The 21,350-nt window shown below is 49.1% G+C and overlaps 1 long non-coding RNA gene, 1 other non-coding gene and 1 pseudogene across 2 annotated transcripts; 2 read left to right on the top strand and 1 right to left on the bottom strand.

The window, feature by feature from the left end:
- The first annotated feature begins 6,795 nt into the window (after positions 1 to 6,795).
- Positions 6,796 to 6,900, top strand: LOC140694565 (U6 spliceosomal RNA). Its single transcript, XR_012070158.1, has one exon. It is a non-coding gene; the product is annotated as a U6 spliceosomal RNA (small nuclear RNA).
- A 3,477-nt stretch (positions 6,901 to 10,377) lies between these two features.
- On the top strand, positions 10,378 to 20,649 carry LOC140694477 (eosinophil peroxidase-like; annotated as a pseudogene).
- Positions 18,363 to 21,284, bottom strand: LOC140694478 (uncharacterized). Its single transcript, XR_012070117.1, has 3 exons — positions 20,866 to 21,284; positions 20,657 to 20,719; positions 18,363 to 18,412 (listed from the first exon to the last, which is right to left on the bottom strand). It is a non-coding gene; the product is annotated as an uncharacterized lncRNA (long non-coding RNA).
- Positions 21,285 to 21,350: the final 66 nt, after the last annotated feature.

Here is a 21,350-nt window from a genome sequence, read left to right as displayed (position 1 = left end):
TCTGGGCAAACCCAACTAGAGAGCTCAGCTCTGAAGAGGAGCAGAAACCAGTGCCTATACAAAAACAGACATATGGCTCAATGGAACAGAATAGAGAGCCCAGAAATAAACCCACACACCTATGGTCAATCAATCTTAAACAAAGGAGGCAACAAAATACAATGAAAAAACGAGTGTCTTTGGCAAGTGGTATTGGGAAAGCTGGACAGCAGCATGTAAATCAATGAAGTTAGAACATGCCCTCATACCATACACACAAATAAACTCAAAATGGCTCAAAGACTTGTACATAAGACACAATACCATACAACTCCTGGCAGAGAACATAGGCAAAACATTCTCTGACATAAATTGTAGCAATGTTATCTTAGGTCAGTCTCCTAAGGCAATAGAAATAAATGCAAAAATAAACAAATGAGACCTAATTAAGCTTATAAACTTTTGCACAGCAAATGAAACCATAAACAAAACAAAAAGACAACCTATGGACTGGGAGAAAGTATTTGCAAATGACGTGACTGGCAAGGGCTTAATTTCCAGAATATACAAACACTTCATATAAATCAGTAACAAACAAACAAAAAAAAAACCCAATCAAAAAATGGACAGAATACCTAAATAGATATTTCTCCAAAGAAGACATCCAGAAGGACAACAGGCACATGAAAAAATGCTCAATATCACTAATTATCAGAGAAATGCAAATCAAAACTACAATGAGGTATCACCATACACCAATCAGAATGGCCGTCATTAAAAAGTCTACAAATAATAAATGCTGGAGAAGGTGTGGATAAAAGGGAACTCTCCTACACTGTTGGTAAGAACATAAATTGGTGCAGCCACTATGGATAATGGCATGGAGGTTCCTTAAAAAAACTAAAAACTAGAGTCACCATATGATCCAGCAACTCCACTCTTGGGCATATATCCAGAGAAAACCCTAGTTTGAAAAGATACATGTACCTCAATGTTCATAGCAACACTATTTACAATATCGAAGACATGGAAACAACCTAAATGTCCATCCACAGATGACTGGGTAAAGCAGATGTGGTATATATACAATGGAATATTACTCAATCATAAAGAGAATGAAATGATGCCATTTGCAGCAACATGGATGGGCCTAGAGATTGTCATATTAAGTGAAGTTAAGTCAGACAGAGAAAGACAAATATCACATGATATCACTTATATGTAGAATCTTAAAAAATGAGACAAACGAACTTAAGTACAAAAAGAAACAGATTCACAGATACAGAAAACATACTTATGGTTGCCAAGGGGGAAAGGGGCAGGGGAGGAATAAATTAGGAGTTTGGGTTTACAAACCACTATATATAAAATAGATAAACAATAATGTCTCATGGTATAGCACAGGGAACTATACTCAATATCTTGCAATAAACTATAAAGGAAAAAGGAAAAAGGAAAAAGAAACCAGTGCCTGTAGCCAATATGATGCCCTTTACTTCAGAAAGGTTTCTGTGCTCTTTTAGGAACAGGAAAGTAAAGCTCTTATGGCCCTACATGACTTCGGAGGCCCTTGCCTCCATGTGAGTAATTTCTTTAGAGATAAAAATTAAGACAAGGAGACAGATAAAAAAGGATGTTATCTGTGCCTTTCCAAGGACAACTCTGTCTGACTCCAGAGGCTACACTCTTAAATTCTATATTGCCTCATCCTGGTATCTTCCCAGACAAAGCAGCTCCAGGTTTTTCTAAAAAAAATATGTTACAGGAAAGATTTTTTTCTGGGTTCAAAATGTGGTAAGACCTCAGCTTCCAAAAGACTAGCTGTTTGAGAGCCTCAGTCTACTGTAATAGTACATATCTTAATAGTTATCCAAACAAAATAAAACCTTATTTAAGATAAAAGGAGTAGCCTCTAAATAGCCACCAACAAATGAATCAATGAACAACGTCCAAGAGACCGAAATATTTCAACAAGTATATTATGATTGGTCAATTCACATGCAGTGTGAAAAGCGTATTCCACTGACTGGTGATTTATATAAAATATAAGCCTAAGACATTTCATGCAAAAAAGGTAAGGAAAATATTAGAGAAGCAATTAAAGGGAGAAAAGATAAGTATAGTGGCAGTGACTTGAAGAAGTTGGGAGGTGGGAGTAGCAAAAAGCAGCATATATCAAAAAGAACATAGCTAACAATGAAGAGACAAAAGACAAACCTGATTGGCGGTGTAGTTAGGGGTAGGGCAATGACTGAGAGTCTCTTGTACCTCATTAATATCACCTTAGATGTGAGAAGCAGGCAAATACATACTAGGACCTCAATACAGTGCCTCTGAAGACCTGACAGCTCTATGGGCAAAAGCTGAGCCATATGAGAATCAGCAATAAACCTTGACCAATACCACATGCACAAGCAACACAGCAGAAGAGACAGCAGCATGGAAATCATCAAACAATCTCCCTTCAATGAAGGGCAAGGAGCAGAACTGCAAAACAGTTACAAGGGGAAAGGAAAAATAACCAAGAACTAGAAGCAAAGAAAAGGATGGTAGATCTGAATAATATTTACAAGAAGAGATAACATTTATTGAGTATGTCCTAGGCGTACGTACACCATTAAATGTTTTATTGCAATATATTATTTAATGCAGCAACCCTGCAAGTGAAGTACTGTTATTATACCCATTTTACAGATAAAGAAACTGAACTGTAGAAAAGTTAGGTAACTTAGTTTTATCTGACTCCCGAGTTCACGGTCTTAAATGGAATATTGTCTCTTTTGTGTCTTCCTCAAGAGCAGTGATTGATTTTTAAAATAGATTTTGAATCATTAAAATACTGGATATTCAAATTAGAAGATCTAACCCATATCCTGTGTGAATGGTTCTTAGAGGCCTCTTATTTTTGTCCCAGTGCTCATTGAGAAGGTGAAAGATTTTTATTAGGCAATATATTTGACCTAATTGTGTGACTTTTCAGAAGGATGACTTTGACATTTCAAAGTGAGATGGAGCATTCGAAAGCTACATATAGTTAGTATTCAAAAAAAAAGACAGCAATTTATGATGCTGCAAAATAATGTAATTTTTCTCCTGGAAAAAAAGCCTTCTGAAAATTACCTGAGTATACTATAAATTTGCAATGCTGATACAACTGAACGGTTTTGGCAATAGTTGCTAACTCTGACTTTTCTAGGTGCCTGTCAACCATTTACACACACATCCACACCCTCCTCTACACAGACACACACACACACAGAGAGACACATGTGCTTGAATGCACACACAGAGTTCAATTTATCTTTTAAGAACAATAATAATAAGAGACTACCAATTCTTTCTTGTACTGGTCTGTCAGGGCTTAGTTGGAAGTGAATGGTGTCAAAGATCACGCAGACCTGAAGGAGATATGGAGAAACTCTGGCAAAAATAACTTGCAATGCAGCACTAGGGGATTGGGAGGACTACTGAAAATAGGCAGTAATGAGAGATTCAAGGAAGCTGACTATACTTTAATAAATAAGTAAATAAACACACACACACAGAGAGAGAGAGAGAGAGAGAGAGAGAGAGAGAGAGACAGAGAGAGAGAGAGAGAGAGAGATTCAAGGAAGCAAACCTTCAACTTCAGACAAGTCTATAACCAAATGATGAGGGTTAAGACTTGGCAACTGCACTTAAGAAAAAGGTTCTAAGTTCCAGGACTCTGGGAGAGAGCAAACTGAAATGTTGTTCACCAGGATCCCACTTTTGGAGGCTTGGAACTTACATTTAAACCCCAGGCAAAACAGACTCCCAGACATAGAAACAAACTATAGTTACCAAAGGGGAAAGGGTTGGGGGGGTATATATTAGGAATCTGGGATTAACATATAAACACTACTGTATACAAAATAGATAAACAACAAGGTCCTACCATACAGCACAGGCAACTACATACTATATCTTGTAATAACCTATAATAGGAAAGAATCTAATATATATAAAACTGAATCACTTTGCTGTACACCAGAGACTAACACAACATTGTAAATCAACTATACTTCAATGAAAAAATTAAAATTAAAAATTAAAATTAAAAAAAGAAGTGAGTAAGCACGGAAATGTAACACAGGGTTGAAACCTTTCTGGTGCTTACCCATAAATATGTAATGGTGTTCGAACATCCAACACCAGAGACTTTTCTGATTGGCTGTTGGTGATGTCATATTATCATTAAAACTGTGCTCAGAAAATAAACTGATCTGTTTTGTTTTTTTTAAAGAAAGAAACCAGGTAAGGTTTTTACTGAGACATGAGTTAGAAACTTTGAAACTAGCTTCTTGTATATACCAGGCTTGAGCAAATGATTAAATATATTGAGGACTATGAGAGCTAAGTTTCTCACTGTTGGATGAGTACAGGTATGAAAAGGGGGGATACTAAAATGTACCCTGTTTTGCTGAATTGGAATTGAAAGTATCAGTGTATAGATTGATAGATAGATAGATAGATAGATAGATAGATAGATAGATAGATAGATATAGATACACATTTACATATACATATGAGAGAGAAAGCAAAATATACACCCATACATTTCCCAGCTCCATCTGCTAAAATAACCTAACAGAAATGACACACCAATAACAACTGGCACATCTCAAGCCCAGATCTTGTTTTCTAAATATTATATTCTAATAAAAAGAACCTGGGCTCCTTGGAGAAAAGGTTGATTCCAGGCATGGGATAGAGAAAGTACAAGATGTGTGTAGAACATCTTTAGAAACCAGAAAATATGTAAGTACTTAAAGAATAATGGGGACATGTGAAAAAGACACAGGAGACAGTTCAAAGGAACAATATGAACATTCAAATAAATCACAATAGTGATGTATTATATCCCACTGAATAACATAAAAACCCATGAGCCCATATAGTTATAAATAAATAATTGGCAGAGTAAGGGAAGTTCTTTCTTACAGTAGAATAACAACTAATAAATACATAAATAATAACACAGTTAGAAAATCATCAATGCGTGCTAAAACCAATGGGTGAAAGTTATGAGAAACAGAATGGATACATCCAGCCTTGAAAGGAACTTCCTACAAATTACTTATTAATTACAAACTTACAGTAGAGAAAGCTAACAGACACCACCTTAATCCACAGCAGCGGGTTCTGGACTCCACATCCACAGGGAACAGCTCACACGGGCCTCGCAGGGAGCCAAGCTTCCCAGGCACCTGGGCCATCCCACTCTGACGTCCCAGCCCCTGGCTGCCACGCTCAGAGGGCTGTCAATTCTCACATCCCTCGACCAGCACCCACTCTAACTGAGACAGGAGGGAAGGGAAGGGGGCAGGGTACAGCCACTAAAATAAAGACACAGCAGTTAGCACCAAGATGGTGAACGATTCAACTCCCAATAAAACTTGAGCTTCAATATACACTCATTGAAACACAATTGCATGCCAAATGGTACTGTCACAGGTGCCAGGACAGTTTTAAGGCTGACCATAAAAGGTCAAAGGGTGGGCAGTGGCCCAATTCCTGGGAATCCCACCCCCTTCCCCAAAGTAGTTGGAATAATCCACTTGTTAGCAAATGAAGTCACTGAGCCTATAAAATCTAGCAACAGCGTACATCGCTGCCTCTGGCTCCCTCGCCTTCTGACATGGCCCACACTCTGTCTGTGGATTATGCATCTCTCAGAATAAATCTACTTTCTTTTTAAATTTTTTTATTTATTTTTAATCTTGGAGGGGGAGGTAATTAGACTTATTTACTTATTTTCTTAATAGAGGGACTGGGAATTGAACCCAGGACCCAGTGCATGCTAGGCATGTGCTCTGCCACTGATCTCTACCCTCTTCCCAGAATAAATCCACTTGCACTCAACAGTGGCTCGCTCTTGAAATCTTTCCTGCATGAAGCTAAGGACCCACACTTGGTGGGGTACGTCCCAGGGACTCAACTGAGACCTGGGACATGGCCATCCTCTCGCCCCACATTCTTTTGCCTGTATCACTCGCAGCTCTGGCTCCGGCCCTCGGCCTGGCACCAGGAGAGTCACGGGTCCCACCTAGTGCCCACACGAAGGCTCCAGGTCACCATCATGGGGGCTCCCAATCCGTGCCCCACTTCACCTGTGTGGACTTTCTGGGTCAAGACCCTGGGAGCTCCAAATTGTCACCTGGAGAAAGAAGAGGAAATCTCATGTGGTGGGGGAAAGGACACGTTCTCCTGTCCAGGATGAAAGAGGGTGTGTGGATTCATGGAGTTAAGCCAGAACACGGTGCAGTTCATTCATGTTCCACAAACGTTCCCGAGCACCGGCCAGGCCCACAGTGCTGGGTCCACAGCTGCAAACAAGATCGGGCCTGGGGCCCCCAAAGGGCTCTGTGGCCAGTCCAGGAGGTGGACTGAGTGGCAGCGTGCCTTCAGCACAGACCAGTGTGTGCGGAGAGAAGTGTCAGCACAGGGTGCTCTGCGGACAGAACACAAATCACGTTGAGAGGTGAACAGGAAAGGAATGAAGGAAGGCTTCCTGGAGGAAGTGAGGTCTCAGCTGGGTTGTGAAGATGAGTAAAGTTAGTCAGGCAAAGGGAACATGTACAAGGACCCAGAGGCGTTCCACCACTGAGCTACACCCCAGCCCCCCTGGAATTATACTTTGTGTTCAAGGTTTAAAACAGTGAAACGGTGCAAATGGTGAAATGCACTATTTTTAAAGTGCAAAATTTAATTACTATATAAATATTTTAGTGAATTCGAGTATCTTTAACACTGAGATTTAGTCTTCCAAATGTTTGTTTACTTTAACACTAAAAAAAATGAATCAAATGCTTGCTTATTAAATTGGGAGCAATACAGAGAAGATTAGCATGGCCCATGGTCAAGGAAGACACGCAAATTCATGAAGTGTTCCCATTAAAAACAAGCAAACAGGGGAGGGTATAGCTCAAGTGGTAGAGCACATGCTTAGCACGCATGAGGTCCTGGGTTCAATTCCCAGTACTTCCTCTAAGAATAAATAAGTAAATCTAATGATCTCCCCCGACCAAAAAAAAAAGTAATAACAAAATCAAACAAAGAGAAAGAATCAAGAAAACAGAAACTGTACTGATATTATATTAAAACTCACCAATATGTGGTTTTTTCCTTTTATTTAAAACACATTCATGTAGTTAAGAAGGATTCATCCACTACTCCCCTACTCTTTTCCTTTTTATGTTGTGGTATTTTATTGTTATTTCTTTACTGGCATGATTGAGTCCAAATTTAATAAAAGAGAACTTCCGTGCATTTCCTTCCTAGCCATTATTATTACTTGTATCATTTAATGAGTATTCCTGGAAATAATTTTGTTCTGTAGAGGATCAGGTATCAGAAACGAATCTGCTCCTATATCAAACACTCCAGGTCACTTCTGGGCAACGCTTAGGACAGTCTCTCCAGCGAGGTCTCAGTGGGTGTGATGGAAAAGCCCTTGCCCGCACCCCTCTTCTGGTCTCTGGGTGTGGTTGACCCTGAGCACAGAGAAAAAGCAGCTGTCAACTGCTCACCTCACCCAGTGAGGGCCACATGTATCCAGTCCTGTCCCCCAGTGATGGTCACAGCCGGAGATGGGGCAGGTGCCCAAACTGGAGGGTCCCAAGAGGGCTTCTCTTTCCATCACTGTCGCCCCGCTCAGTTTCCGACAGCCTCGGCACAGGCAAAGGCATGCCCACTCCGCCTTGACAGCGCTCGGAGACCAGGGTCTAAACGACCCTGACCCTGGAGGCCTCCCTTCCTATCTTCCTGCCCTCCTTCCTCCCAGGCACCTGAGGCTGGATGGTCTGCAAAGCTGACCATCAACCTGATGGTGATTGCTGGAGTCAGCTCAGTAAAGGAGCAACAATCAAAGCTTGTCACACAAACACCGTCCAGTGCCTGCTGTGTGTGCCAGGCCCTGGTAGCGTTTCACATTTATTCCCATAAACGCTCTGTGAAGTAAACAGAGCAAGGACCTCCATTCAATGGTGAGGAGGCAGGCTCCGAGGCTGAGAAGCTTGCCCAGACGGATGACGGCGCTGGGCCTGGGACGCAGGCCAGCTCTCAGTCACCCTTGTAGACTGCTCTCAACAAGCTCCTGGGTGCTGAGTGCTGTGGCTCCCGAGGGAGCCTTCCTGCATCATCAGCAGAGGCCTTGGAGCAGACAAGGGGGAGGACACGTTGTCCGTGGAGGGTCAAGGTGGTTGGGGCGTAGGGGCAGGGTCCCGCGGGCAGGCAGGAGAGCCAGGCGGCAGACCCAGCTTCTCCCTTGCCTGATCCTTGCCTGATCCTTGCCTGCCCGCCCAGCCCTGCGGCCCTGGGAACCTGCCCTCCATAGACTGGTTGTGCAGGGCCCCATAGCGGCCACTTGCTTTCTGCTTTCCTCTCATCACCACCTTGAGCAGTCAATGAACCAACCCCCGCTTCCTTAAGAGATCAGTCAACTTGGCAGGGCTAGGTCTAGAGCCCAGGTTCTATCTCAAGATTGTCCCACAGCTGTGGCAAAACCCTGGCACACCTCACTACTGCCGAAGAACTGGGGGGAGAGCCGGGCTCAGTCTAAGTCCTCTCTGGGGGGACCCTGGAAGGAGAGTGACCTGGGTTACATACACCCCACCCTGGCTTACCCCACCGTCCAACGTTTGGGGGCATCTGGCTTCCCGAGGGCAGGGGAGGCCAGCACATTTGAGGAGCGCCCTACAACTGTTACAACCTCTCTCCTCATGAGGCCACTGTCCCAATCTCACTGGTCTGGAAACAGATCCAGGGAGTGGTGTGATCTCCCCAGGCCATGCAGGGGGTCAGCAGCAAGGAATTCAGTGGGCTTTCAGTGACTGCGTGGTGACTGTCCATCCCCATCCGGGCACAGGAGAGGGGCCCCTGCTGGAGATAGGGAGATAAGATCGGCAGGCCCTCAGCTGGAGCTTGTGAAAGGGATTGCTGAAGGGGCTGTTACAAGAGCAACCGCTGGGCGGTGGTGGAGGTGTGGGAGGAGGCTGTGGAAGGTGATGGGACTGGGTTTGGTCGGGCACGGGGGACAGAGAGTGGGAGACAAAGACACTCAGCAAGTACGGGGTCTGCACTGGGGAAGGGATGGACACATCCACCTGAAGAAGGGGTGAGGACCACAGGGCGCAGCGGGGCGACTCTGGGGCCGAGTGCAGAGACATGAGTGAGTGCCCTCCAAGCAGAGCAGGATGGGGTTGGGGCAAAGGACGAGCAGGGCTCACCCAGGGGAGGAGACCAGGAGGAAAGGCCAGGGGTGTGAAGGCCTGGGCCCCGGGGGGAGGACCGGCTGGGGGCGTGCTACCCTTCAGATGTGGAAACAGAGATGAGCCAAGGCAGTGCAGGCGGGGGCAGAGCCAAGTCCAAGCCCAGGTGGGCTGAGCCCACTGCTGCAGCCTCCCCTGCTGACCAAGGGAGCTACTGGTGACCAAGCCCAGAGCACGTTAGAATTTACACCCACCACTCGTGTTGTGCTACTGACACGCACTGAAGAATCACATGGAGAAGCACTAAGCCCGAGACAGGCCCTCGGCTTGGATGGAGGCCTGCTGCCACCCCTCTGCTGGGTGCTCCCCCGTGACATCTCACTGTACCCCCCAAATGGCCTATGAGATACCCCCTTGATTTTCACTGCCAGGCCCTCCCTCTGCCATCACCTCTCCTTTGCCTGCATCTTGGAGAGAGCCAAGAGGACAGAGAGAAAGGAAGAGAGACCCAATCAATCATTGATCCTACATCATTCATTCCCTTAACCAATTTATTGAGCACCTGCTGAGTCTCACGCCTTATTCTGGGGGTATGGGAGGTACAACAAGAAGGCAGCCTCAGCTTCCTGTTGGGGAGGAGAGGAGCCTTGCCAATCATCTAGCCCAAGCCCCATTTTAGGGATGTGAAAACTGAGGCCTGGAGAGGGGAAGTGACTTGCCCAAGACCATATACAACTAGTTAGTGGCAGGACCAGGCACAGTCTTCAGAGGCTCACATGACTCCTCAATCATCCAGCTAAGATTCATTGAATGACCCTCTATGTTCCAGGTGCTGCTCTGCGCCCTGGGACAAATACATCAGTGAACCTGACAGCAAAGAGGAGTGAGCAGGTGAGGGGAAAGAACATCCCCACGCTGGTGGAGGGGGTATGTGTTTCAGTCCCATGACTCCCCCCAGAATGAGAGGGAAGTCCCAGAGCCCCACCTCAAGAGGCTGGGCTTCTGACGCCCAGGGCTCCTCTCCCTCCCTCAGAACAGGCTATAAAAGTCCCCTCCCAGCTCCTTCCAGAGAAGAGCAGGAGGAAGTGAGAGGTCAGCTCAGAGGCCACGGGAAGGGAGCAGAGGACCCCCACAGGGTGATCGCTTACCCCACTGCGGCTGGGGTCTCACTGCAGAGATGAAGCTGCTCCCGGCCCTGGCGGGGGTCCTAGCCACACTCATCCTGGCCCAGCCCTGTGAGGGCACAGCCCCAGGTAGTAGCCCCTCGGGCGGCCAAGGAGAGGGGCAATGGAGCGGGGAGGACTTGGGTCTGAGGGGCCTGTGGCTGCCCTGGAGCCTGAGTCCCCTTCCCCCTGAACAGCCTTCCCTGGGGCGGTGGACACCTCAGTCCTTCAGAGCTGCATAACAAAGGCCAAGCTGCTGGTGGATTCTGCCTACAATCAGACTGAGAGGAGGTGGGCCTGGGCCTGGGTCTGGGGCCTGCATGGGTCTGGGGCCTGCGTGGGCCTGGGAGGGTCACTGATGGGGGGTGGACTCCAGCCAAGGGCCTCTCACCCATCAGCTGCCCCTGGGCACCTTGGGGCAGTGCCATGTCAGTGCAGAGCCTCCCTTCCGTCCAGCCTTCTGTCTATTTCCCCCGTGCTGACTGCCCACTGCCCACGGTGGGGGCCCTGCTGGGTGGGTCTGCTTCTTCTCCTGGCCCTCACTCCTCCTCTTCTGGGCAGCATCAAGCAGCGCCTTTGTAGTGGCTTGGCCAGCCCCATGGACCTCCTGTCCTACTTCAAACAGCCAGTAGCAGCAACCAGGATAGCTGTGAGGGCTGCTGATTATATGCACGTGGCCTTGGGGCTGCTGGAGGAGAAGCTGCAATTCCAGGAGTCCAGATCCTTCAATGTCACTGGTACTGTGCACCCCACTGAGCTCCCCGCCCCAGGCCTGCCCCAGCCTGGGAGTGGAAGGGAGACAGGCGGGAGTGCAGGGCATGTGGCCTTGGGGCATTGGGAGGAGAGAGGAGAAAGGGGTGGGAGGTACAGAACAGACTAGGTCAAGAAGGAGCTAGAACCCTGCCCGCTGCCCCTCCCCCTCCAGACGTGCTAACGAAACCCCAGCTGCGGCTGCTGTCCCAGGCCAGTGGCTGCGCTGTCCAGGATGAGGCTGAGCAGTGCAGTGACAAGTACCGCACCATCACTGGGAGATGCAACAACAGGTGGGTGCCTGGGGCGGCACCTGGCCTGGGGTTGCCCTGTTCCCTCCCCTCCTTCCCAGCCCTGCTGACCCCAGCCCACCCACCGCCACAGGAGGAGACCCTTGCTGGGGGCCGCCAACCAGGCCCTGGCTCGCTGGCTGCCAGCCCAGTATGAGGACGGGGTGTCGCTCCCCTTCGGCTGGACCCCCGGCAAGAGGCGCAACGGCTTCCTCCTCCCTCTTGTGAGTCAGGGCTGAGGGTCTAGAGGATGCCCCATCTCTTCTAAACGCAGGGAGTCAAAGCACAGCCCACAGTCAGCCTGCCAGGGCTCCCATCTGGGCTGTATGGCTGGCAGGCTGGGTGACTCCAGCTGAGTCTCAGTTTCCTCAGCTGTAAAATGGCAGTAAAACCTACTTCCTATTGCTGTTGTGACTATTTAATAAAGTCCTTGGTATAAACATCCATATAAGATGTGATAAAGTAACGCCAGCCATTACAGTATCGTTTTATTCCGGAAAAATTAGTATCAAAGTACCTTGCTAAACTAAAGAGCAATGCACCTTAATGTAGCTCTAGCTATTGACCTAAACTGTTTCACATTTAACAATTTATCCATTTTCTATTCATATGGTAACAGAACGATCTATCATCAACCCATCTATCAACATCTATCTACTATTTTTTCTTCCATTGATCTTTCCATCTATCCAATTCTCTCCATATTTATTATCCATCACCTAGCAACCAGTCCTTGCATCTGTCGATCAATTCTACCATCTAATTATCCACGAGTCTATAACTTGTTCTATCAATTTGATCTATCTGCCACTCTGGAGGAGCAGGTGGGGTCTGAGCCAGCCAACCTGGCCCCTCCCCCTCCTTTTACTCCTGGAATCATCAGGAGCCAGGCCAGAGATCATTCTTGTAGGAATGACAGCAACACAGGAGGTAGGGCTGAGCAGGATAGGAGAGAAGAGGGCTGGAGAGGATGCAAAAATACGCTAACTCCAGCAGGGGTGACCTGCCATCCCGAGTCCTGGGTTGGCTCTGACACCCCAAGGGGTCAGGAGCATACGCCCCACACTGACTTACCTCCCCACCAGGTCCGGGCCGTCTCCAACCAGATCGTGCGCTTCCCCAGCGAGAGGCTGACCTCCGACCGGGGCCGGTCCCTCATGTTCATGCAGTGGGGCCAGTTCATCGACCACGACTTGGACTTCGCCCCCGAGTCCCCAGCCAGGGTGGCCTTCACTGCAGGCATTGACTGTGAGAGGACCTGTGCCCAGCTGCCTCCCTGCTTCCCCATCAAGTTACCCTCCCATAATCTCCCGGGCCCCTGGTGTGGCCTCCACCCCCAGGTGATGGTGTCATAGGCTTAAGGTTTAAGTTTAAGTTTAAGAGCTGGGACTGGGGAACTGGAGCATTAAGGAACTGCCTGTGATGCTGGGATATCACACAGAGACAAGAAGACTCCTGGTTCTGTGTGTGTTTGAGGGGTGGGGGTGGCGCAACCTGCCAGGAGGTTCAGTGCAGGCTTCACAGAAGGGAAGCAGTTGAGACTGGCCTTGACCCATGGGTCTGCTTCCAGCAGGGGAAGCCTCTGGGCTGCTGCCTTTTTTTTGAAGCCTTTAGAGTCTCTTAGCTCTTGCCCTTCTCTCCCTCCTGGGGCGGTCCGAGGTCCTGCAGTTCTTGCCAGTTCCTGGGATCTGGTTGTGAGCACCGTGCATGCTGAGAGGCAATGATAGTGTGGAACACTGGGGAAGAAAGATGGACTCCTGGGAGCAGAGCCTCTGTTGGGGATGGAGGGGAGGTCCGTGCACACACTCACACACTCACTCGCCCTTATTAGTGTGGGATGCGATGTGTGGGGGCCCTGGCTGGCTCCTTCCTCTAGGTCCTCAGGGGAGCCTTCCCCAGCATCCTATTACACCTTTAGCTTTTGACTTAGACCAAGCACAGCAAATGCTGCCTCAATTCACAGTTACATTACTCTACGTGGGTGTCTGTTTTGACTGAATTACCAGCTTCCCGCAACCTGCCCTGAGTTTTGGTGGCTTTCCCAGTCTCTGAAGCACCCAGCACAGAACGGTGCTTAGGAAACACCTGTCGAACTAAATGGAATGAACGGAGCACAGGCTCATGTGCTGGGAGAACTAGTTCTCACCCCTCCTCTCCTGCTGACAAGTTGTGACTTCCCCTCTCTGAGCCTCAGTTTCCCCATCCTTAAGATGAGGCTCTAAGGCCTCATGCATTTCTAACCTTTCATGACTCTATGACACAAAGTGCTAAGGATGCTCAGATGGCCTGGTGAGCACCGTGAGTCTGGGTGAGTCAAGGAGGGCTTCCTGAAAGAAGGGAGTTTTGAGCAAGGTTTTGAAGCAGGTGGGGGATGACCAGGAGGAGGCAGCTTGCTCGTGAGAAGCCCCAGTGTCACAGATTCCTCTTCCACCGCAGATCCCGCCCAACGACCCCCGCATCAGCAACCAGCGTGACTGCATTCCCTTCTTCCGCTAGGCACCCGCCTGCCCCCGAAACAGGAACAAAGTCCGAAACCAGATCAACGCGCTCACCTCCTTCGTGGACGCCAGCATGGTGTACAGCAGCGAGGTCTCCCTTGCCCTGCAGCTGCGCAACTGGACCAACCATCTGGGGCTGCTGGCCGTCAACCAGCGCTTCCAGGACAACGGGCGGGCCCTGCTGCCCTTCGACAACCTGCACGATGACCCCTCCTCCTCACCAACCGCTCTGCGCGCATCCCCTGCTTCCTGGCAGGTCTGACACAGTGGGCGGGGGGTCACCCCAGGAAGCAGCCAGTCCCTGGGTTCCAGGTTGGGAAGCCACAGTGGGATAGGATAGGATATATGGCTCCATAACTCAGTGTTTGGCACACCACAGCGCAGATCTGTGCACAGTAATCACAGAATCAGTATGCTGGAAGGAGTCCCTTTGCAAGTGACCCAAGTGTGGCCAGAGATCACGGCTTGACTCTCTCCAGTGATAACGGACTCACCCACTAGAAGTCTATCTGGAGCAGTGCTGTCGGAAAGGTCCCCCTCATTTTGATCTACTGTCTATCTGCTGCTCTTCATCATGCTTCTGGGACCTCAGAGAAAACGCTCTCTCTCTTTCACACAGCAATAGCCTCTTTAATTCCCTGAAAGTAGTTTTACTTTCACCTGGTTTTTTTTTCCTTCTTGGGGCTAACTTCCCTTACGCTCTTTAGTTTCCCTTCCACTGCTGCTAGTCACTGTCACCTGCTGCCTTCTTCTGGATGCATAATTTGAACTCTTCTGAGGGTTTTCCCCCACACCGTCCTGGTCATAATAATGATGGTCATTGCTTCTGGTTGTTTCAGATATTTAAATGTGCCATCTCTAATCCTGACAGCAATCCTGAAAGGAGGGCACTATTATCACCCTCGTTTTGCAGATGAGAAACTCAGGGACGGTAACTGATGTGCTCCAGAGCAGAGGGTCAGGTGGCAGAGCCCACGGTGGGAATCAAGTCAGTGCAGTGGCCAGGTCTGGGCTCTTTCCACTCTGCTCCACCACTTCCCTCGCAGGGAGTCATCTCGAGCCCCTTTTTTAAGGATCATATGTTTCTTTGTTGCTGGCAAGAGCAGCATGCACCTTTGTGAGATGTCTACTGAAACTGAGTAGTTTGAATAGGACCACGTGCAAAAGAGCTTAGTTCAAAGCCAGCAAGTGACTGTGTGTAAGGCCACCTTTGGGAACGTACTTTCCTTCCCGGCCAATGGAAGGAAGTCTGCTGACAGGAACAGGCTCTGCCCAGCCCTCCTCCTTTCTCCCTCCCTGGGGCTCCTTGGGGAGAGCAGCATGACACCGAGCCCAAAGCTGGGGAAAGGTCTAGCCCCTGGGACAGACCGTGCAGAGGGATGCAACCCGTGGGGCAGGGTGACCCACAGTCCCAAAGGCAAGGCCCCTTAGTCACTGTGTCCCTTCACTGGCTGCGGATCTGGTCATCTTGCAGAGCAGAATCATTAGGCAAAGGTTTTCCCGCCCAAGCCCAGCAGCTGCCCTGTGCTTCCCCCCCCGCCCCAAACCCGTTCCAGGGACTTCGGGACCCAGGACTCCACAGTCCTCCCCGTCCTGGCCCGCTGTGTTGGGAAGGAGGGTGGTAATTGGTGGAGCCCCACCACACAGCTGAGGAGATGGAGGTCCAGTGAGGCCAAGAATTTGGCCCAGGTCACAAAGTCCCACCACCTCTTTCTAGTCCCCAGAGCTCTGTCTGCCTTAGCAGAAAGACATTTCTGTGGGAAGAGCTCTATTCACTCTGATCTTGGGATTTTCAAGGTGATACCCGGTCAACGGAAACCCCCAAACTGGCAGCCACGCACACCCTCTTTGTGCAAGAGCACAACCGGCTGGCTACTGAGCTGAGACGCCTGAACCCCCGGTGGACTGGAGACAAGCTGTACCAGGAGGCCCGCAAGATCTTGGGGGCCATGGTCCAGGTAGGGAGCCTGGGTCCCAGCATCCCCTAGAAGGCAATCTGGCCAGAGAAGCCATCTGAGGGAGTGACTCCCACCTTCCTCAACACATCCTCAGGGATGTGCCCCAAGTCAGCCAGGTCTGATTGGGGATGTTCCTGAGATCCGACCTGTAACCCTGACCATGTCACGCACCCTCTCTGGGCTTCAGTGTCTCCATCAGACAATGGGAAATCAACATGGCCACATTTGACACCATGCCAATAAAGAATTAGTATGTCTGAGCAGGCTTCGAAAAGCAAAAGGTTTGCCCTAAGGCAAGCACGTGGGGTGGGGGCCACTAAGGTAATGATCTTCTGACATCTTTTTTCCAGATCATCACCTTCCGGGACTTTCTGCCTCTGGTTCTGGGCCAGGCCAGGGCCAGCAGAACCTTGGGCCCCTACCGGGGGTACTGCTCCAATGTAGACCCCCGGGTGGCCAACGTCTTCACCCTGGCCTTCCGCTTCGGCCACACCATGCTCCAGCCGTTCATGTTCCGCCTGGACAGCCAGTACCGGGCCTCGGCGCCCAACTCATGGGTCCCACTCAGCTCTGCCTTCTTCGCCAGCTGGCGAATCGTGCACGAAGGTGCCTGGGTTTTCCAGAGGCAGCCAGGAGTCAGGGTGGGGCCCAGCTTAGTGCAAGGAGGCCAGGCTGCTGCTCAGGTCACGGGCAGTGAAAACAGGGCGGGTGTCACCAAGACCCTTCGTCACGTGCCCCCATCCCCTCCAGGATTAGAGGATTTCTAAAAGAGGAGGAGACTGATGTCAGACTGGTGGCTGTGGTCCTGAAAGAAAGGAGCTTCCTTCCACTCCTTCTAGAAGAAGTGAGGGTGCTTTTCCCTGCCAGCTCCAGCTCCCTTCCTGTCCACCTGGGTCACTGCTTCCTGATACAAACATCATAGAATTTAAGTGACTGGCTTGTCCAGCTCTGAGCTAGTTTAGCATCATGTGATTCAGGGGCTTCCAAGAGGCTGGTCCAATCTGTGCTGCTCATATTCCCACCACCAGGTGGCATTGACCCCATCCTCTGAGGCCTCATGGCCACCCCTGCCAAGCTAAACCGGCAAGATTCCATGTTAGTGGATGAGCTCCGGGACCGGCTTTTTCGGCAAGTCAGAAGGATTGGGCTGGACCTGGCGGCCCTCAACATGCAACGCAGCTGCGACCACGGCCTCCCAGGTGAGGGGGCTGCCTCCCCTCCTCTCAGGCTTTGCCTGACCAGGGTTCCTTTCTGACTGGGACTGTCACCAGGATGTGCTGTGGTTCAGAGGCACACAAGCCTGAGGCTGAGGACCTCCTTTTCAGTATCTTCTTCATCCACCGTGGGGTTTCTAGCTTTAGGGTCACCACAGGACCAGGACTTGGACAGAGGAGCTGAATGAAGGAGATTAGGACTTTCCAAGTAGAAAAAAACAGTAGGTTTCAAAGGCAAGGGAGAGCTACCCCATTCCCCAGTACCCTGGCAAGTTCCAAGGAGGAAGTTGCAAGGATATAGAAGCTGGCTCCTGGCTCTGAGAGGCAGGGAACAGGTGGAGTAAAATTAAAACTGTCTTGGCTGTTCTACCCCAGGAAAGAAGAAAAATTAGTCATTTTGCTAGGAACTTTGATGGATTTCTTTTAGTCCTCCCGATGACCTTGAGAAGTAGCTGTTATAGCCATTTTTATAGCTGAGGAAATAAATCTAGTAATTTGGCCCAAGGCCACAGAACTAAGAAGTAGTGAAATTCCAGTCAAGTTAAAAATTCCTCCTTTCTTTCCCCTGTTCAATCCACGATGTTATGGAAAGACTGGCCCCCGCTTTGCTGGTCTCTCCCCCTCCCCATCGCCTACTTCTCTGTCTCAGTACAACCTGAGGCCCCATCTGCCTCGGCTTCTCTGTGGCCGATGATAATGAAGTGTGGGCAATTCCTCCTGCACCTAACACAGCAGCTGGCGGGCACATAGCCGGCACTCAAGAACTTGAGTTTCCTTCCTTCCCTACGCCTGGGTGCCCGGGACAGCTAAAGCCCTGTGGGCGCCCCCTGCTGGAGATGTGAGATTGCTAGCCAGCCAAACTGGCACACTGTTTTTGATCCCGCCAAGCTGTCCCAGAAATATTTTCTTGATCCTAGCTCTTGCAGTCTCCTCCAATCCCGTCCCAATTCCAACACCAAATTTGGAATTGGAAACTGTGATCTGAACTCCACTGCAAAGAGGGGGTGACCTTGGAAAAGTCACAGCTGCTCAAGCTCAGCAAATATCCACTGGTAACACGGACATTACAAAGTACCTCACAGAAGTGGGAGGGTCCTGAGAGAGATTCACACAGCAGGGCTTAGTAATGGTGGAACATCATACGGTTTTCCTTTGTTCAGCCGGGGGATGGTATTTGTGAGCTGTAGTTCGGTGGACGACTTTGGACTCCTGTTTCTTTAGGCTATGAAGAAGCTATCGCCTATCTTGACGGTCCCCACCGTATTATGACTTGGTCTTGGTGTGGGATCCTGATAGCTGACAAATCAGTATGGCTGGTCTTTGTAAGTTTCTGAGTAGGTGGGAAAAAATTTTTAACAGCTTATTGAGAGAGAATTAACAAATCATAAAATTCACCCATATAAGGTATATAATTCAGTGGTTTTTGTGTATTTAGAGTTGTGCCTCATATTTAATATCAGAACATTTCCATCACTCACAAAAGAAACCTGGTCATAACAGGCACTCCCCTGATGGAAATGTTAGCTACCTTGATTGTGGTGGTGGTTTCATTGGTGTGTACATCTATCAAAAGTCATCAAACTGTACATCTGAAATATGTGTAATTTACTATACAGGAATCACACTACAATAAAATGTTAAAAAAAAACAAAAAAACAGGCACTTCCCATCCTCACTCCAGCCCCTGAAAATTACTAATCTTCTTTCTCTACGTATTTGCCTATTCTGGACCTTTTATATAAATGGATTCATTTATATAAAAAGAAGACCATGTGGTCCTCTTCTGAGCAGATACATTGTATCTATGCTGTTCATTTCTTTGTTTGTTCACTTATGTATTCATTTATTCATTCATTCTACAAATCTGAGTGTCTTTCATGTTCTGGATACTGTCTTCTTTGTGTCTAATTAATGCCATGAGCCCGATAATAATATCATTGTGGTTGTGAATGCTGGTTACAACAGTGTTTTACGTTAGTATATACCTCCGTTTGATAGACAGAAAGCGTGGTTGTCTGCTCACATTGAAAATTAGAGGGGAGTGATTTGGTCTTTGAAAAGCTCAAGGCCTCTTCTGCCAGCAGGGATTTTGTTCTGCTCAATACTGCCTGACCACAGAGCTCTCTTGGGAGGAATCGTGGAGAGAAGCTAATGGGAACCAGCAGAGGGAAGACTAAACGGCTTCTGTCCCCTCTCCCTACAGGGTACAACGCGTGGAGGCGCTTCTGCAGACTCTCCCAGCCCCGGAATCTGGCGCAGCTTAGCCAGGTGCTGAATAACGGGGATCTGGCACGGAAGTTCCTGAGTCTGTACGGGACACCTGACAACATTGACATCTGGATTGGGGCCATCGCCGAGCCTCTTCTGCCAGGGGCCCGAGTGGGGCCTCTTCTGGCCTGTCTTTTTGAGAACCAGTTTACAAGAGCCCGAAATGGAGACAGGTAAGTGACCCTACCCTAAAGGGACCAGCCCCAGATGCAGGGCAGAAAGCACTAGAATTCCAAGACTCAACAATGAAACAAAGTTTATATATATATATATATATATATATATATATATATATCTGGATCACTAAGCTGTATACCAGAAACTAACAGAACACTGTAGATCAACTATGCTTCAACTTTTTGAAAAACAGTGAAAGTACTCTTTTTAGGTTCATCTCTTCCAAGATCTGAGACCAGGAGGCTCCTCCCTGGAGAGCTTGGTCAGAGGGAGAGAGACTACTTGCCTGAGGTACAGGCACCTTTAACCCAGGAGACAGACTTCTCAGCTTCACTGTTCCAGGCTGGTTGATCCCAAAAACATGCAGAAATGGCTAAATCTGGTTTTCCTCCAATAAGCTTGAGGTTTAAGACCTGACTCCTTATTTGGATTTGGCATTTACCTGGGTTCAAATCCAGCCCTGGCCACGTATATTACTGTGCATTTAATCCTGGGCAATTTACTTGACCACTGAACCTGAGTCTTCCTCTATGAGAATCACACCTCTCCTGCAGGGATTTTGGACAGGCGAATGAAATCATGTATGTAAAGTACCCAGCACACAGCGGGTGCGCCTTCCTATTCATTCCCCCCAAACTTCATCCACCTCTCTCCCCCGTCTTGTAGGTTCTGGTGGCAGAAACGGGGTGTTTTCACCAAGCGCCAGCGCCAGGCCCTTCGCCAGATTTCCTTGTCTCGAATTGTGTGTGACAATACTGGTATCACCACTGTTCCAAGGGACATCTTCAAGGCCAACACCTACCCCCTGGGCTTTGTGAACTGTAACTCCATCCCCAGACTGAACCTGTCAGCCTGGAGAGGCACATGAGGCTTGTGCAGGTAAAGGGAGGCCCCCCTCCAACAGCCCTGTGCTAGTCAGGCCCGCACATCCTTCCTTGGACAGGATGGCTGAGTCCTCTCAGGCCTCTAAGCAGAACAACAGATCTTGTCTCTAGAGATTTTTTCCTGGTGGACACTAGCTTCTGGGCTGACAAGTTAATTCCAGGGCCCTGGGACTTTGGGGAGCAATCAGGAAGGATCCAACACCCTAAGAGCAGCTCCATGTCTGGATATCCAGCAAGTTCCTTACCTGCCCACCTGTGCCACTTCCGCAGGAGTCCATCGGAGCCTCTGGCCTTGGAGACGGGGGAACCTGGGGAAGACCACAAGGCTACCTTCTCCCCCGGGGCCACCGTTTCCTGCTGATGCTTTTGCTGGCTATCGCTCAGAGCTGGTTCTTTGGGAGTGACAGCCGGGCTCCCAGCAGCACTGAACCCTCCTCCTAACGGAGCCTCTTACCTATTAGGTTGCACATCGGCTCCAGGTGCAAGGCCTTGCAAACCAAACAAGGGGCCTTCAGGACCTGGCAAGAAGAGTCATCTGGAAGGTTTCCAGCCACTTTCTTCTATTTCCCAGCCTGTCCCTGACCCCTGCCTATGACGGGGGCCACAGAGTCCCAGCCTCTAGCCACTCCACCCACGGTCTTTCCCTGGAGCCTGCAGGTGGGCAGCACACTCTGCTTCTACCAATAAAGCATCGCTGAGGGCAGAAGCTGGTTTATGCATTGGGCTGGGGAGGGCATGACCTCAGTCCCATGCTTTGCTCCAGATGTTTAAAAGGAGTGCTGCCAAGACACAGTTGGCACTAGCCTCTGAGCCTCTCCCGGGGGCTGAGTTTAGAGAATCAAAAGAAACACTCTGGAATACAAAAAGGCAGGGACTGGGAAAGGCAGTGGCATGGGGGCCTCGGCATTAAGGAGGAGAATACCTCAGCCACGCCAGCGA

Source organism: Vicugna pacos, unplaced genomic scaffold, assembly GCF_048564905.1.
Source record: "Vicugna pacos unplaced genomic scaffold, VicPac4 scaffold_21, whole genome shotgun sequence".
Taxonomy (NCBI): Eukaryota; Metazoa; Chordata; class Mammalia; order Artiodactyla; family Camelidae; genus Vicugna; species Vicugna pacos.
The sequence above is the reverse complement of the archived record's forward strand: the minus strand, read 5'-3'. Positions and strand labels throughout refer to the sequence as shown.